Here is a 10,559-nt window from a genome sequence, read left to right on the forward strand (position 1 = left end):
ACTGGTCAGAGCAATGAGACGATAGTGAGAGGTATCAAGCCCTGTGGCATGCAAAGAGTACGTAACCCTTTATTTGGCGCATGTACACACCCTCATTCACAGGCCATCTCCCCCAACCAGCGAACCAGGGACTAAGGGTTGACGATGAGGCCCCGTCGTTCAATCAGTACCCAGGTTCCAGCCAATGAGAAGATGGTTTTGGCAATCACAGAGGTGGTGTGGGTACCACTCACCTGTCTACCCTTGTCATTCCCATTCTAGAGCTGGTTGAAGCATGGTCTGCTCTCTAGTGGCTTCTATTCTGCCTTGCTTACCGTGGAGTGCACTTATACCTATTGTTGTACATAGTGTATATAGCGTACATACTTCTGTTCTAAATTGGTGAAGGATAATATAAGTCAAAAGTTTTTCTGCTGTGTTTATTTTGCTCCCTTTACACCCAGGATAACAGGCCTTTTGGACTCCTGGGTTGTAATAAGCCCCGAGGTGCCTGGTTTGCTAAACGGAAGTACAATAGCAGATTTCTGTTGTCGAGGGAGAACCCTTCGTGTCCAAATAAAATTGAAAAGACACATAAAGGACTGTAGAATGCAGATTGTGTAGTATGCTGATATGAATATCATCAGGCCCAGCTACCAATGACTGGCAAGTGGAAAGCGTGGACTCTAGTTCTAGGAGAGTGAAAGATATGTTATACAGTTCCATTCCATTAGAAGAAAAATCCAAAGGCAATTGCTCGTTGGTAGACTTAGACACAAGAAATGAGGGACAGAGGTGAAGCCCTTGGGAGACATGGACAAGATAGTTCCCAATTCCATGGCTACTTCAAGAGTTCCTGCAACACTAACACCTGCAACCCACAAAATGGAAGCTGGGTCCGGAGCATACTTGCCACACAACATCCATACCTTCTTCCAAACCACACACATAGGGGAAGTCGAGGTAATGGTAGACAAGTAGTCTTGCCAACAAGTGGATTTAGCATTGCGTATGACGTGGCAAGCAACTGCCCTTGCCCACTTAATATCCAAAAGACAATGTGAGGTCCGATTATATCAATAATGGCCCCACACAGCATATTTCAAACGCACTGCATAGGCACACACAAGAGACCACCAAGGCACGCATGTCTGAGAATGCCTGCTTGAGGTTTGAGGAATAGAACGTGATGCTACAGCCAAAACTAAGGTTGAAAACTGGTGCACCAGCTCATCAATAGGGGACAAAGAAGGGTCCCCACAAAAAGCAGTAAGATGAGAGTATAAATCCCAATTTGCTTATCCAAATTGCCAACGGGGGCTACGAGGCAGCCGGGAATACATAGTAAAAGTAAGAAAAGGAAAGTGATCACTATCTTGCAGATCCGGAGAACAGATCAAGCGTAATCAAGTGTGATTGACGAGGAGCAGATAGAAACATCAATGCAAGAGAGAGACTGAGTGCGAGAGTCACAAAGGGTTGGAGAAATGAGAAGTCTCTCCAGCTGATTACCACGAAAGTCACAGTGGGACCCTCCCCAAAGATGATGCTGAGCATTAAAATCACCTAAAAACAAGATGGGCAATGGCAGAGAATAGATCAAGAATTTTATATCCAAGATACAGAATGCACAGGAAGGGGAGAGATATAGAGAGCAAACTGTATACCATCTGTGCAAATAAATACGGGCTTCAGTATAATGCAGCAGAGAACAAAGACCTGTTGATACAGTATACCAACGTGCACAAGAAGTGCACTCTCATTACATGATTCATCAGGAAAGGGATCAGAAGAATGCAACATCACATAGCCTGAAAAGGATGTATAACCCTATACATACTAGGGAAAACTGGGAGAGGAACACCTGGAGCTCTCCCCGATTACCCGAGGCCACGAATATTTCATTGTAAATAAGACATCATTCACAAAGACAAGTATGCCAAAATTAAGAAGCGATATATTCTATGGGCAATTAGGGTTGGTGAAGTCAATGTGTGGAGGCAATGGAAAGCATGTAAGCAAGGAGGAATCAGAATTCTGTGAAGGAAAAGACTGCTGTGAGGGTTGTGAGAAATAAGGAGTAGAAGGAGGCGTGCTGGTGTCCATCAAGGGTTTCATCTCCACAAAATAGTCGGAGATAGCATCAACTGTCTCAGCGGATAAGGAAGATGCCAATACCATGACTTCAGAGACAGGCAAGGTGGAGCAAGTATATATTGGGGAGACTATGGAGGGAACCAAACAGGTCTGAGAGGGAAAGGGAGTATGAACCTGGAGAGATGAGCCAGCGGGGACAGAAGAGTCCTGCTGTGGAACAGGAGAGGGAGCCTGGAAGGTAACTGGGGAGGAAAAGGAGAAGGAACCACACGAGAGGGGTGAACCTCCACCTTCATGTGAGAGTTAGAAAGGGGGTGAGAACTAGGCACCAAGGCCAAAAAGGGAATTGTAAGCACCAGAGGAATGCAAAGAGACTTGGGCTTATGACACAGGTTCAACTTCGCAGGAAATAAGCACAAAGATGATGCAGGCGTGTGAGGACTTGCAAATTGAGAAACTAGCGGGTAAGAAGTAGAGGTAGGAATAGGTAAGGAGGTGGGGGTTTCTGAGGGTAAAACCACAAAAGAATTAAAGATGGGGGTAACCTCAGAAGACACGACACCAGAGGAGCTGGTAGGCGGGAGGACCGCCAAGGTTGGAAGTCTCCTAGCTACTCGAGAATAAGGGACACGAGGAAGATTCTCTTAAAGGCAGAGCTGAGAGACAACCATAACATAAGTAAGGCCTTCACTCTACTTAAGAGAACAGATTTCTCTTTCATTAAGATAGACCTGACATCGGTGGAAAAAAAGAATGAGGTTCATTGCATTTGAGACAAGTGGGGGGAAAACTGCAAGATGTATCGGCATGAACTACAGCACCACAAATTGGGCACTTCACCACAGATCTGCAGTATTTAGCAGGGTATCTGAAGCGCCAGCAATTTCGACACTGTGGAGGCGTAGGTACCACTTTACAGACCTCTAGGTGATGGCCCCCGAAATAAATGGAGGACAGGAGTTCACGGCAGTCAAAGGTTAAGCAGGCGATGTTACTAGGAAAGTGCCTCCACCCATGAGCGGGCATCACAAATGTATCCACTTTGAGAACTGAAAGGTCTTGAAAGGGCCTCTGTTCAATACCATATGACCCATTATTTATCGTCCAATTTCATTTTTTTTTTTTTTGTATATTAAGAAGTATCTTTCTATCATGCACTGATCAAGTTTCAATAAGATAGCCCAACAAACAACTGAGAAAAAAATATTTACCAATAATCATATATAAACTTACTGGTGTAGTGGGACTGGGAGGAGCCGTTTTGGTATTACCTATGGATAAACCAATGCTAATCTGAATTAATCACAGTTATCTTTACTGTAATTTATCCTACCTTCATTCTTAAAAAAAATAAAGTTAGTATGGTTTTGACATTTAGCAAAATATCTGCCTTTTACCTTCACACAAATAAAAAACAAATTAAGATACCTCAAAAAAATAAACACCAGTTTGTAAAACAACCTTTCTTTTATGGTGTCTGTGAATTTCATTGCATTCCTATCATTATTAATGACAGTAAGTTAACGTATATAAATTCCAAGATAATCCACGAAAAGATCACCCAACCGAATTTTTTTTTTCAAGTAAATAGCATTTTTTCTCAGTTTTATTATGCATTACGAGTGTATATCGCAGTTAGCCTTGTACGTATTCTCTAATACAAGTACCCTGGAGGTTATAAGGGAGATAGGATTATCCTCCATCCCAAGACGTAACATGATACTCCGTGGGACCGCTCAGTGTATATGCCAAATATTCATTCTGGAGTATTTACCATGCTTTTTTTTTTATTCATATTGTATGTTATGTCATATTAGATCAATTGCCATAGATAAATAAGCCAGTGTGTTTATATTAGTGTAATAAGAAGTATATTCACAGCCGTCACCAGACTCAGAAATTCCTGCTGACAAAAGCAAATATTCTCAGATGGTTCCTGATTGGATCTCAGACTCTGTATTAGCTCCACCCACACTGTTATGATGCCACATCATCATTATATTAGAAAGAATAATACAATGTGAAAAATCGTGAAAAAAAAAATATGAAAATTGACATGTCAGCAGACCTGCTACAGATGGTGGCATCGCCATATGCATTATAAATGACTATAATTCCTTGTAGGAACATCATAGAAAAATGATTCTTGTACCAGTGTGTTGCCAAGTAGTTAAGCTATTTTTTCTATATGACTAGCTCAATTTTCATATTTTTTCAAATATTTTTCTTAATTCATGTGGCGTGTGCTAATTATCAGTTCCCCCTGAAGGACTAATTGCTCCAAAATATCATTGCTGCAAGACAGAAAATCACACTTTACAATAGTATACGGTAAAACCATCGTACCACTGCAAGAACTGAGAGTAGCATGCTTGTGAACTGTGATAGGAATGTTACAGCATGCTTGTGAACTGTGATAGGAATGTTACAGCATGCTTGTGAACTGTGATAGAAATGTTACAGCATGCTTGTGAACTGTGATAGGAATGTTATCAGTGGAAGTAAGATGGGAAAGATCATGAGCTTGCTCTGCATTCTGAACTGTAATGATTTGTGCACCGCTTCGAAGAGCGTGAAAGGATATATTTTGGCCAATTTGTTGTAAAAGAGCTTCACCAATACTATGGTCTGAAAGATAATCAGTTGGAGATGTTGGTTGTAGGGAAAAGAATTTAGTCCACTGCATACTTATAAACATGGTTCATAAAGGAAGTGGGTATCGTTTGGGTCATTTCTGGGTGGAATGAGTACACATCGAAGAACCGTCCTCAGCAAATGGTCTGGAATGTTTAGGTGTAGTTCCATGGGCGGCCCAACCTGAGGTAGGTGAGTGATCCAAAAACCATGGCACCATATTTGGGTAAGCCAGATGCATAGTTAAAAATGTGCAAGAGGCAGCAGAAGGTACAGAGGTATGAAAAGTCTGGAGAATGGTCCAATAACGAAGCCGGGTCAGAACAGGATAGGGTAACAACAAGGGGTCTGGGACGAGGAGGGTTATCATGAAATGAAGACTCCATGATGATGGTACTTCTTTCTTACTATTATTTCAAAGAAAAAAAAGAAAGAAAGAAAGAAAAAAGAGGGACAGCGGAGGGACAGTCACTAGAAGGCATGATAGAGCTGAAAGTTCCCCCTCTCATCCAAGAGGACCTTGAGACCATGAGCATTGCAGATGCGGTGTGGAACCCATCCCATACCCTACCCTTCAAGCCAGTAAACCAACACTCTGGGATAGCAACCTCACATCTACCAAGCTACTTTGGCAGATAAAAGAGAGGGTGATTGGAAACTGGCCATAAAGCATACATCCTTTGGCTGCCACCTCCCAGAACCGACAGGCAGCCTCTGGAGATACACCCGTCACCTGCAGGACACCCCGCCCCACCTCTTAGAAATCTGGGAAGGGAGCAGGGCGTCTCCAGATAATCCAGATTCTACAGCAAACTGCACCACACCCAAGGAACCTCATAGAGCAGGATGGACCCTGGCACACTTCCCCCTACCTAGAAACCATAATGCCAGAGGGGAAGACCCCAGAGGCTACAAACAGGACGGGGAAAGGGGAGGGTTGAGAGGAGGGAGGAAAGGGATAAAAAGGGGATGGGGAGGATGGGATAGGGAAGGGAGGATTGCGGGGTAATTAGGTTCGGTCTGAGGAAGGAGACCAAAGGGTCTAATTCCTCAGAGCAAGAGCCTCTTTGCCATGTCAAGGAGCCTTCCTTGAAGAGGTGTGGAGGGGTAGCTCCTAGGAGGAATGAAAGGGCTGTAAATCCCCCTCTGCGCCCAAGAGTACCCCAGCACCGCAAGTAGTGCAGGTGCAGCATGAAACCCGTACCAAACTTTACCCTTCATGCCATTAAACCAGCAATCTTAGCAACCTCACATCTACCAAGCCATCTCGGTGGACAAGAGAGAGAGCAGCCGGATACCCGCTACAAGGCATACCTCCTTCAGCCACCACCCTCTGGAATCCGAAAGGCAGCCTCCAGAGATACATTCGTCACCCGAAAGACACCCAAAGCCACCCCTGGGGGTGGCTTTGGGTGTAAAGTCCAACAATCACTTCCCAACATAAGGCTGCAATAAAAATAAATGGCTACAGAAAAGAAAATTTTATTGAATGTCAGTCTATACAAATTTCAAACCTTATATCACTAATTCCTACACACAGCTCTATATAAGTACAAGCTGAATTAAGTATCTCACATCCCCTCCCATAAAAAATATATATAAAAATTATTTTTTTTAAAAATTAAGTACTGAAATTGCAGAATTATAATATTATTACATTTAAGTTTAATAAAGTGTAACAGAGACAGATTCACAAGATTTTTTTGAAAATAAAAAATAATAGTGACTAAAGCCCCTACATGATTATCTGGACAATTTAATAAACAAAAATTAGTGGTTTAGTTAGCCCTACAAACTATGCTGTACATTCAGTCCTCGCTTTATGATTCACAATGAGAAATTTTGCTCTACAGTCTTTTAACATAAAGCACACATCTTCATCTTTGTTACCTTAGTACAAACTCTCTCCTCCAACAACACTTCCGAACAAATACAAAACACCTGCAAGAAAAAATGCCAACGAATGCAACATCACGCAGTCAGTTTGCCTTTTGTACTTCCGCGTGCATCTCTGAAAGATTGTGTGTTTTTTTAACAGTTTTATTGCTCATGAGCTATTAATAAAGGCTGATAAAAGTTGAAAAATTCTATAGTGAAAGTTTAACCAACAAAATGCCTCTAGAAAGCTTAAGACATTGAAATTAAGGCTGAAATAATGAAGCTTAATGATGGTGGAATGCCTAGTTGTAATCTCTAGTTTTTAATAGCATAACAGAAGCTCCAAAACTTATAGCATAATCTAACATGTCTCCAATGTTTGTTTCAAGCTTAGGTGATTTTAATTTATATTTTCCACTTTAGGACATTCAGTAATGTAGCCCCAATTATAACATTGTTCAAATGGTAAATACTATTATAAACAAGGAAACATTAAAACTGTTAGGAGGGGGGATCATACAGCAAAGGACAGGTCCACTTCCTTGGACAAAGAGCCCCTCACCAGGGGCAAACCGCATTACAAAATTTTGCTTTGCAAACTCTGAAGGAACATGAATGTTCATTAAAAGCAGGGACTGCCTGTATACAACTACAGAAAAAACAAAACCAAGAAAAAATCATGCTGTTTACATGTGAATTGTTATACACTACAACAAAAGAAAAAACCATACCAAAGAATTGTTACAATATTATATCACCTTACCAGAAAACAAAGTGATAGGCACTGCACACGTACACATGCAAACACTCACATGCGCACATGCACAAACGCACGCACACGCACAAACACACGCACACACATACGCACGCACGCGCGCGCACACACACACACACACACACACACAAAGCTACGTGTAACTGTTTTTCAACGGTTTGAAAAAAAAGGCCAACTTCAATTGAAAAACTCAGCATATGTCAAATAAAAGTTATATTTCACCAAGATGGGGAAATAAAAAGCAAGCATTTACCAAGCTCCAAAACTTAAAACATATACATATACATATATATATATATATATATATATATATATATATATATATATATATATATATATATATATATATATAAAGAAGCAATAAGAACTTGCGCATTACATGGCAGCAAAATTATTTGATCAAGTTTTTATGGAGTGAATTATCTTTCATGACTTTGTACCATACAAATGTGGAATGGTGAGTCGATCAATCGTATTAACACATCACTATAAATAGAATAACTTTATGACTAGAGTGTATATAATAGAGTATTCTTATGACTAGCTATTGCTCACAGGGGCACCGCTTGAGGCCAGAGTCTAGTGTTGTAAAATAGTGAGGCATTGTCAAGTTACAAGAACTAATGTATCTAGATGATGGTAAGTCATACCATATCCGAGACATTGCTGATAGTAAGGTGGTGCTGTTATCATCATGTTATGATCTGGATGTCTCTCATGATGTTATGACATGGGTGTGTCTGATGATGTTATGATCTGGGTGTGTCACATGTTATGACCTGGGTGTGTCTCATGATGTTATGATCTGGGTGTGTCTCATGATGTTATGACCTGGGTGTGTCTCATGTTATGACCTGGGTGTCTCATGACCTGGGTATGTGTCATGATGTTATGACCTGGGTCTCTCAGGATGTTATGACCTGGGTCTCTCTCATGACCTGGGTATGTCATGATGTTATGACCTGGGTGTGTTTCATGACCTGGGTATGTGTCATGATGTTATGACCTGGGTGTGTCATGATGCTATTACCTGGGTGTGTGTCATGATGTTATGACCTGGGTGCATCATTATGCTATGACCTGGGTTTGTCATATGTTATGACCTGGATATGTCTAATAACCTGGGTGTCTCATGACCTGGGTGTGTCATGATGTTATTACTTGGGTATGTGTCATGATGTTATGACCTGGGTGTCTCTCATGACCTGGTATGTGTCATGATGTTATGACCTGGTTGTGTCATTGTTATGACCTGGGTATGTCTCATAACCTGGACGTGTCTCATGACCTGGATGTGTCATGATGTTATTACCTGGGTGTGTCATGATGTTATGACCTGGGTGTCTCACATAACCTGGGTGTCATGATATTACCTGGGTGTCATGATGTTATGACCTAGGTGTGTCATGCTATGGCCTGGGTTTCTCATGATGTTATGACCTGGGTATGTGTCATGATGTTATGACCTGGGTGCATCATGATGTTATGACCTGGGTTATCATGATGTTATGGCCCAGGTGTCATGATGTTAAGACCTGGGTGTGTCATGATGTTAAGACCTGGGTGTCATGATGTTAAGACCTGGGGATGTCATGATGTTGTGACCTAGGTGTATTATGATGCTATGACTTGGGTGTGTCATGATGCTATGACCTGGGTGTATCATGATGCTATGACCTGGGTGTGTCATGATGTTATGGCCTGGGTGTATCATGATGCTATGACCTGGGTGTGTCATGATGTTATGGCCTGGGTGTATCATGATGCTATGACCTGGGTGTGTCATGATGTTATGGCCTGGGTGCATCATGATGCTATGACCTGGATGAAAGTGGTGTTATGACCTGGGTGTATGCCATGATATGACCTGGGTGTCATAATGTTCTGTGCTGAGTGTCATGTTATGACCCAGGCATCATGATATTACAACCTGGGTGCCATTACATGGGGTCTTCGTCACATTTGTCTCACGACTTCAGGTAGTCACATTTGTCTTATGACCTGGGGTGGTCACACTTATCTCATGACATCGGGTATTGGTCACATGACACACTCTTGCTGTCTAAACATTCACTCACAAGAGAGTTTGGTTTCCCGCACCTCTAAAAAAAACCAGCATCACCAGAGTTGATCCAAGGAAAAGAAGGATATCTCCACTTGACTGGATCAAGCATACAAGATCCTCCTTCCAAGGGTTCAGAATTTTTAAGGCATGAATACATATGCGCACACAATGCACACAAACCCACATGTATGTATATGTATGCTCGTACATACAGAATCCATATATATATGCATAGTGGTGTTAATGACATTAGAGCACACATGAACAAAAGAATTACATACTACAAACAAAACGAAACTAAGACTATTTTTTTTCAGGTATATAACAGTGGTTTCCAGCAGCTGACCAAAGCTTGGGTCAATTTGTGGTTACTATCAGCAACACCTCGTATACTAACATGTCCAGGGCAAACTATACCAGACTTATGTACCCCACACAACATTACCATACACACTACTAAGTCATATGAACAAGTATACCAGAAGCAACAATGATGCATGGGGCTCCTAGTTGTACAAATGTGAAAGTCTGACTAAAACTTGAAACACAACTACAATGTGTGCCATACAAGTCCTGTACCATTTATATCATACTAGTACAGTACCATGTGTATCATACTAGTACAGTACCATGTGTATCATACTAGTACAGTACCATGTGTATCATACTAGTACAGTACCTTGTTCATCATATTAGTACAGTACCATGTGTATCATACTAGTACAGTACCATGTGTATCATACTAGTACAGTACCATGTGTATCATACTAGTACAGTACCATGTGTATCATACTAGTACAGTACCATGTGTATCATACTAGTACAGTACCAGTATCATACTAGTACAGTACCATGTGTATCATACTATCATACTAGTACAGTACCATTGTATCATACTAGTACAGTACCATGTATATCATACTAGTACAGTACCATATGTATCACACTAGCACAGTATACTAGTACAGTACCATGTGTATCATACTAGTACAGTACCATGTATATCATACTAGTACAGTACCATATGTATCACACTAGCACAGTACCATGTATATCATACTAGTACAGTACCTTGTTCATCATATTAGTACAGTACCATGTGTATCATACTAGTACAGTACCATGTGTATC

The 10,559-nt window shown here is 41.2% G+C and overlaps 1 long non-coding RNA gene across 1 annotated transcript; it reads right to left on the bottom strand.

The window, feature by feature from the left end:
* Positions 1-6,176: 6,176 nt before the first annotated feature.
* LOC138853952 (uncharacterized) lies at positions 6,177-10,253 on the bottom strand. Its single transcript, XR_011393133.1, has 2 exons — positions 8,344-10,253; positions 6,177-8,301 (listed from the first exon to the last, which is right to left on the bottom strand). It is a non-coding gene; the product is annotated as an uncharacterized lncRNA (long non-coding RNA).
* Between the last annotated feature and the right edge of the window lie 306 nt (positions 10,254-10,559).

This window comes from Cherax quadricarinatus, chromosome 4, assembly GCF_038502225.1.
Source record: "Cherax quadricarinatus isolate ZL_2023a chromosome 4, ASM3850222v1, whole genome shotgun sequence".
Lineage (NCBI taxonomy): Eukaryota > Metazoa > Arthropoda > Malacostraca > Decapoda > Parastacidae > Cherax > Cherax quadricarinatus.